Source organism: Dendrobates tinctorius, unplaced genomic scaffold, assembly GCF_039654945.1.
Source record: "Dendrobates tinctorius isolate UK_male_01 unplaced genomic scaffold, ASM3965494v1 ptg000015l, whole genome shotgun sequence".
Lineage (NCBI taxonomy): Eukaryota > Metazoa > Chordata > Amphibia > Anura > Dendrobatidae > Dendrobates > Dendrobates tinctorius.
In genome coordinates, this window is record NW_027361683.1 from 55,623,109 (window position 1) to 55,630,288 (window position 7,180).

Here is a 7,180-nt window from a genome sequence, read left to right on the forward strand (position 1 = left end):
CCAAGAAGGTTCCCCCTGAGGTGCCATAAAGTAATTAGTGAAAATATCACGCACTTTGAGGCCAGAGATTGGTCTACGTTGATAGGTGGTCTCACCCTACGCACATTGTCCAGCCTACGCACAACACCAGCAGAAGAGGAACAATCATGTATCCTGGTGAAGTTATGAAGAACCACACAGGCTTTAACTACTTCATTAACATTTTGTTCACTCAGCTGAATGGCAGACTGGAGTACCCGCCATTTGGCACAAAGAATGCCAAAGGAACACTCCACCAGTCGCCGAGCACGTGATAGGCGCAAGTTAAATATCCTGCGCCTGTGGTGAAGGTTGCGCCGGGGATATGGCCTCATGACATTGCGTGTTAACTGAAAGGCCTCATCTGCCACAAGGACATAAGGGACACATTCTTGAGTGGAGCCTGGTAGCTGGCGTGGTGGTAGATCCAACTGGTTGTTGCGTAGCCGCCGAGCCAAAATGGAAGTATTGAAGACTCTAGAGTCTCCTGTCCTTCCATAGGCCCCAATGTCAACAATTATAAATTTGTATTGAGGGTCTGCCAGAGCCAACAATACAACAGAAAAGTATTGTTTATAATTGAAGAATTGGGAGCCAGAGTTCGGCGGCTTACACACCCGGATATGTTTGCCATCAAGGGCCCCAATACAATTTGGAAACTGGCATTCTTCCTCAAAGTCTCTTGATATCCTCAACCAGTCTTCCATCCTGGCCTCAGGCATGACAACTTGATATAGTCTTGTCCATATTTCACTACATGTTGACCTGGCTATGCCAGATATGGTTGATCTTCCAATCAGAAACTCATGGTGGAGGGCTGCATTAGACAGGCCAGTGGCCAGGAAGCTGAAGAACAACAGAAAAGGATGATTGTTGAATGCACACATTTACAAAACAAACAGGTCCATACATACCAAACTTGGTAAGATTTCAGAGCAAATAACACACATCTTGCTTTGCACAATGAGTAAGTGATATTTAGTACATATTCCACATAACATTCGGGTCTGTAAGTTGAAACATATGTGGACTAAGATGAGGGCCTAAAACTTACTCCAAGAAGGCAAAAATTCAAACTTTGCCCAACACATCATGAACATAGAGAATATGGTTGTGTAGTACATACCGTATTGTGAGTAGAAGTCGCTCCTCTGCAGATATAGCTTTGCGCATCCTTGTATCCTGAAAGGTTATCCCAGGGCGCACTGTCTCCAAGAGTCGATCAAATGTTGCAAGGCTCATGCGACAGTATTGTTAGAATTTGACAGGATGCTCCTGCAGAGAATAGAGTCGGTGAAAATTAACTCTTGTGAGTCGTTGCCTCAAAAGTGTATGTACCCTCCTCCGCGGATCCACTATCACTGGGTATGGTTGGCCAAAGCGACGTGACAAAAGCTAGTTGAAGAGAACCTGCTCAGTTGTGTTGAAACTCAGACTGTTTGCCATGTTGCACATACAACACCAACACACCTAGTGAAGGCAAGGTGACAAATGAACAGAATGGAGGCTGCCACCTGATCCTGAGCCAATAAATAGAGTGCAGGCTAATGATTTAAATAGTTAGCAGGCCTCAAAACCGTTAAATGTCCATTTTGCAAGGCTGTGAGAAAATCTCGCCATACGGATTCAATACGGATGCCATACGGATGCTTACATGCGCAAAATACGCAACTGCACCTTGCTTACGGATTACATTCGGAGAACTATTTAGGGGTCATTCATCCGTATTACGCCTGTAAACTACGGACCGTATTTTGCGTCGGTTAGTGTGACCCCGGCCTAAAGAAGAAAAACAGTAGCTCATAGCGGAATCTATTACAATTGGCTTATAGAGTAATCTGTAGCTTGTAATCGACATTTAAACCAAAAGATTTTAGTGTTTAATTTTTTAATCCATTGTAGCTCCCTAATCTTCAATAATTTAGTTCTATCTCCCCCTCTTCTCAAAGGTGGAATATAGTCTATCACTCTAAACGTCAGATCCTTTTCCACATGTTTAAAATCTGGTAGATCTTGTCTCTTCTTTCTAATGCTATGTCTATGTTGATTTAATCTCGCTTTCAGTTTGCAAGTGGTTTCACCCACATAGTACAAATTACATGTACATTTTAAAAGATAAATGACAAACTCCGAAGAACACGTCAAAAAATGATTTATTTTAATTTCCTTATTAATATGCGGATGTTGAAAGGAACTGCCTTTTTCCATATATGTGCAATTCACACAATTAAGACAAGGGAATGAACCAACCCTATCCCTACCAGTCAATGTGGTCTGGAAATTTTTCTTTTTTTAACCAATATCTGAATGTACTACTGAATCCTTTATATTTCTGGCCCGTTTATAAGAAATTAGCGGTGGAGACCCAAACTCCCTTACTTCTGGATGACATTTTCCTTATAATAGAGACGATACAACCATAGGGTATAAAGGTACTGTACAAAGCAGCAGAAACTGCTGCGGATCTGCAGGACCAAATCCGCTGCGGATCTGCGGCAGAATCCGCAGCGTGTGTACACACACTAAAAGTAAGTTTGAAACTGGTCAAGTTATTTTGACCAAGGAGCTTGTTCAGGAAAACCCGGTATGGGCTTTTATTTTTGAAATGGACTGCAGGAAGGTAGTGGGGTCCAGTCCATTTCCTCCAGCCCAGATTTTATAAGTGGCCTATGGCCACAGATTGGAGTGAAGAAAAAAAACCTGCAGGGAGAGTTTGGGCATGTCAGTTTTGGTCTTGCAAGCAGACAGAGCAGTTGGTCTGCAGAGCAACAAGGCAGCCGGTCCCAAACTGTTTTGTTTTCCCAGGTGCGATCCGGAGGATACAGTGTGCTGTGCACTGTGTGAGATTTTGGACATTAAACACATTTTGAACTTGCTTGGGTCACTGCCTTATCACTGCATAGCGTGGACACCGCTGCACTACATAATCTATCTATAGATCAATCTATTTATAGATATTGACTTATATTTGTTTTTTGTGTGTAAACATTATATTTGATCATGGTATGTGATGATATTATGGTATTCAATGGAGTATGTAAAAGAAGAGGTTGGACAAGGAAATGACATCACAATTTTTTGTTAAATAGAATATATTTAGCTTAAAAAAAACGCATTCAAATCCGCATGAAAAAAACATGAAAATACGCATCAAACCTGCACGGATTTTCAACTGCATTTTCTGCCAAGAGAGGAAGAATCCATGCAGAAAGTTCCACAGGCAAATATGCAATGTGTACACATACACTTATCAGCTCCACGCTCCTCCCAGAAATGATTAGAAACCAGTACACAAAAAAGGGGAATGAGGGTAAAACACAGCCATCATAAATTAATGTGATCAGACCAAAGGTTTCCACAGCTGATATACCCACAGACTATATAGTATAAATATTTAGGATAGTCACCCGAAAAAACATTGACCATAAATCCTGAATATACAAACAATATATTTATTTTATTATTAGACAGTTAAAAATACAAAGGTAGCAAAGCATCAGTGTAAACAAAATTTAATAATAGGTATGCATATATACTAGTGGGTAGAGATGAGCGACTTTGCCTTTTTTCTGGTCGAGTCCAGTTTCATGAAACCCGACTTTCGCAAAAGTCGGGTCAAACGAAATCGGCCGATTATCGTGAAAAGTCGAAGGCCGACTGAAACACGAAACCCAATGCAAGTCAATGGGGAAGCAAAGTCGGCAGGGAGTGGAGGACAGGAAACACACCTACAGTGCCCTTTTGAATGCCAAAAACATCAATTCTGATTACTGAAGCTTTTCAACCTTAATTTACTTCATAATACTAGTTACGCACTGAAAAATGGGGGTTATTTGCCTAAATTTGTGGGGGGAGGTAGGGCTGGCTCCATGTTCTCATGTGCCCTGGGCCAAAGAGCGCCCCTTTAACACATACCACAACTCATGATGCTCCGATACCGCAGAGAAATAGCGGCATAGTACAATGAAAAATACTTTCACTTTTTACATCTCATGACTGATATCCATTTTTAATAGCTCCAAAAACGGACAGTATATTACTCCATACAGTATTATGGCCACCGCATAGTGCGCTGTACAGAGTAATGAGGCCCATATATTTCTCCATACAGAATCATTGGTCCCATATAATGTTTGAAACAGTATATGATAAGCTCCACAAATGCTACAGTATATGTTGGTCCCCATGGATGAAGCTCCACTGTCTTATGGGCCCAGATAATGCTCCATATATAATGGGCCCCATTTCTAATGCTCTAGTGTATAATGGGCCCTGTAAATTCTGCTCCAGTGTCTGATGTCCACCTTTGGAATGCTCCAGTGTATGGTGGGCCCCATATATCATTCTCCAGAGTATAGTGCTCCCCAAAAATTGGTGTCCCAACATTGAAAACAATTAAATAAGTCTCCTCGCTATTGAATCCCTGTACTAGTCTGGACTCCTCATCGTCCCGATCGTCCATCTCACTGCACTTTGCTGTTTAGGCAGAGGGCGTACAGACGTGATGTCATTGCGCTCTCTGATCAGACTATCACTGTCAGGAAACACGGAAGACATCATGGCGGTGGAGCAGGGAGAGGTAAGTATTTAAACTTTGCAAGTGCTGTAATCCTGAGCAAGCAGGGGGGCCCACTCATTGGTGACGGCAGTGGCACAGGGCCCCTCTAATAGTACGGCGGTGTGTCTGATATCGGGTGGGGGTGGGGGTGGGCCCCCCTCCCCCGGGTGGGCCCTCCCACCGGCAGCACCCCTCCCCCGGGTGGGCCCTCCCACCGGCAGAGACACTTTTGCATACTATGAGGGGCCCTGTGCCAGTGCCCATGAGTATGCCCCCCCCACCAGCTCAAGGAGCCTGCACTTTCATCTGCACCTTCCTCTTTGTCACCGTGTAAGGTGGTATAGTATGCGGGAAGGGGAACCCGAGTTTCCTCTGGGTCAGATTCTGGCTGTGTAGAGTGTGAGGGGAATGTAGTGGTCTGGGTTAATGTACCAGCGAAATTATCTAGCAGTGGCTGGGCATCAGTGCACTTGTGGCGTCTCCAGGAGTACAGTCGCCACAGTGGCATTACCTTCCTCCTAGGGAGTGTGATGTCATGCTTGGGAGCAATGAAGGATCTCTCTAGCAGTTAAACCAACACACAACACATTTCCCACTCCATGCCAGCAGGGAGACCTCTGAACATGACTGCTGAGGAGCTGCTCTGTGGTCGGGAGGAGGTAAGTTAGGCCATTCTGTGCAGGGAAGGGGAAGTGTGTGGACGTGAGAAGAGGAGCTGGAGGATGAGCAGAGTTAAGGCTCACTCCTAGCTGGAGCGCATGGTCCGGATTCCGGTCTCCGAGTTTGTAGGGACACTGACGTTCCTGCAGCAGAATCTGGAGGAAGTAGCAGCTGTAAATGCTCTGTACCCAACTGAGGCTCGGAGGCCCCAGCATCGACGTGTGTGAGCCAGAAGGAAAAGGCTACGGCTGCCAGCCATACGAGAAAGTTCCAAAAGAGAGTCAACAGGGGGAACTTCATTTAACTCAGAATTGCGAGTACCTCAGATAAGCGCTAGAATGGTGGCCACACTACCTATCTGCAGAGAGAGAAATCCAAATTGGCTTCCAGGCTGACCAACTCTATCTCAAAACAGCAAAGATTGAGACAGAGACTCATTGCCAGAAAAAAAGTAAAAATAATCTCAAAATATTCTTTAACTACATAAATAGTAAGAAACTAAAAAATGATAGTGTTAGCCCCCTTAAAAATAGTCTGGGTGAAATGGTGGATGAGGATGAGGAAAAAGCCAATATGCTAAATGACTTTTTTTCAACAGTATTTACACAAGAAAATCCCATGACGGATAACATGATGAGGGATAAAAATTCTCAGTTAAATGTCACCTGCTTAACCCAGCAGGAAGTACGGCGGTGTCTAAAAATCACTAAAATTGACAAATCCCCGGGCCCGGATGGGATAAACACCCCCCCCCCCCCCCCCCCCCCGAGTACTGCAGGAATTAAGCACAGTCATAGATAGACCATTATTTTTAATCTTTAAAGATTCCATAATAACAGGGTCTGTACCACAGGACTGGCGTATAGCAAAAATGGTGCCAATGTTCAAAAAGGGGACAAAAACTGAACTTGGAAATTATGGGCCAGTAAGTTTAACCTCAACTGTGGGTAAAATACTGGAGGGTTTTCTAAGAGATACTATACTGGACTATCTGGAGAAGAATAACCTTATGACCCAATATCAACATGGGTTTACAAGGGACCGTTCCTGTCAGACTAATCTGATAAGCTTTTATGAAGAGGTAAGTTCCGGACTGGACCAAGAGAATGGAGTGGACGTGGTGTACATGGACTTTTCAAAAGCTTTTGATACGGTGCCACACAAAAGGCTGATACATAAAATGAGAACAATAGGGATAGGGGAAAATATGTGTAGGTGGGTTAAGAGCTGGCTCAGGGATAGGAAACAAAGGGTGGTTATTAATGGAGCACACTCGGACTGGGTCACAGTTAGTAGTGGGGTACCACAGGGGTCCGTTTTGGGCCCCCTTCTTTTTAACATATTTATTAGTGACCTTGTAGGGGGCATAGAGAGTAGAATTTCAATATTTGCAGATGACACTAAACTCTGCAGGGTAATCAATACAGGAGGACAATTTTATACTACAGGAGGATTTATGTAAACTAGAAGCTTGGGCTGATAAATGGCAAATGAGCTTTAATGGGGATAAATGTAAGGTCATGCACTTGGGTAGAACGAACAAGATGTATAATTATGTGCTTAATTGTAAAACACTGGGCAAAACAGTCACTGAAAAAGACCTGGGTGTACGACAAACTCACATTTAGCGGCCAGTGTCAGGCAGCTGCTGCAAAGGCAAATAAAATAATGGGATGCATTTAAAGAGGCATAGATGCTCATGAGGAGAACATAATTTTACCTCTATATAAGTCACTAGTGCGACCACACTTAGAATACTGTGTACAGTTCTGGAGCGGGTGCAGAGGAGAGCGACCAAGGTTATTAGGGAACTAGGGGGTCTGCAATACCATGACAGGTTATTACACTTGGGGTTATTTAGTTTGGAGAATCGAAGGCTTAGGGGTGATCTTATTACAATGTCTAAATATATGCGGGGACAGTACCAAGACCTTTCTAATGATC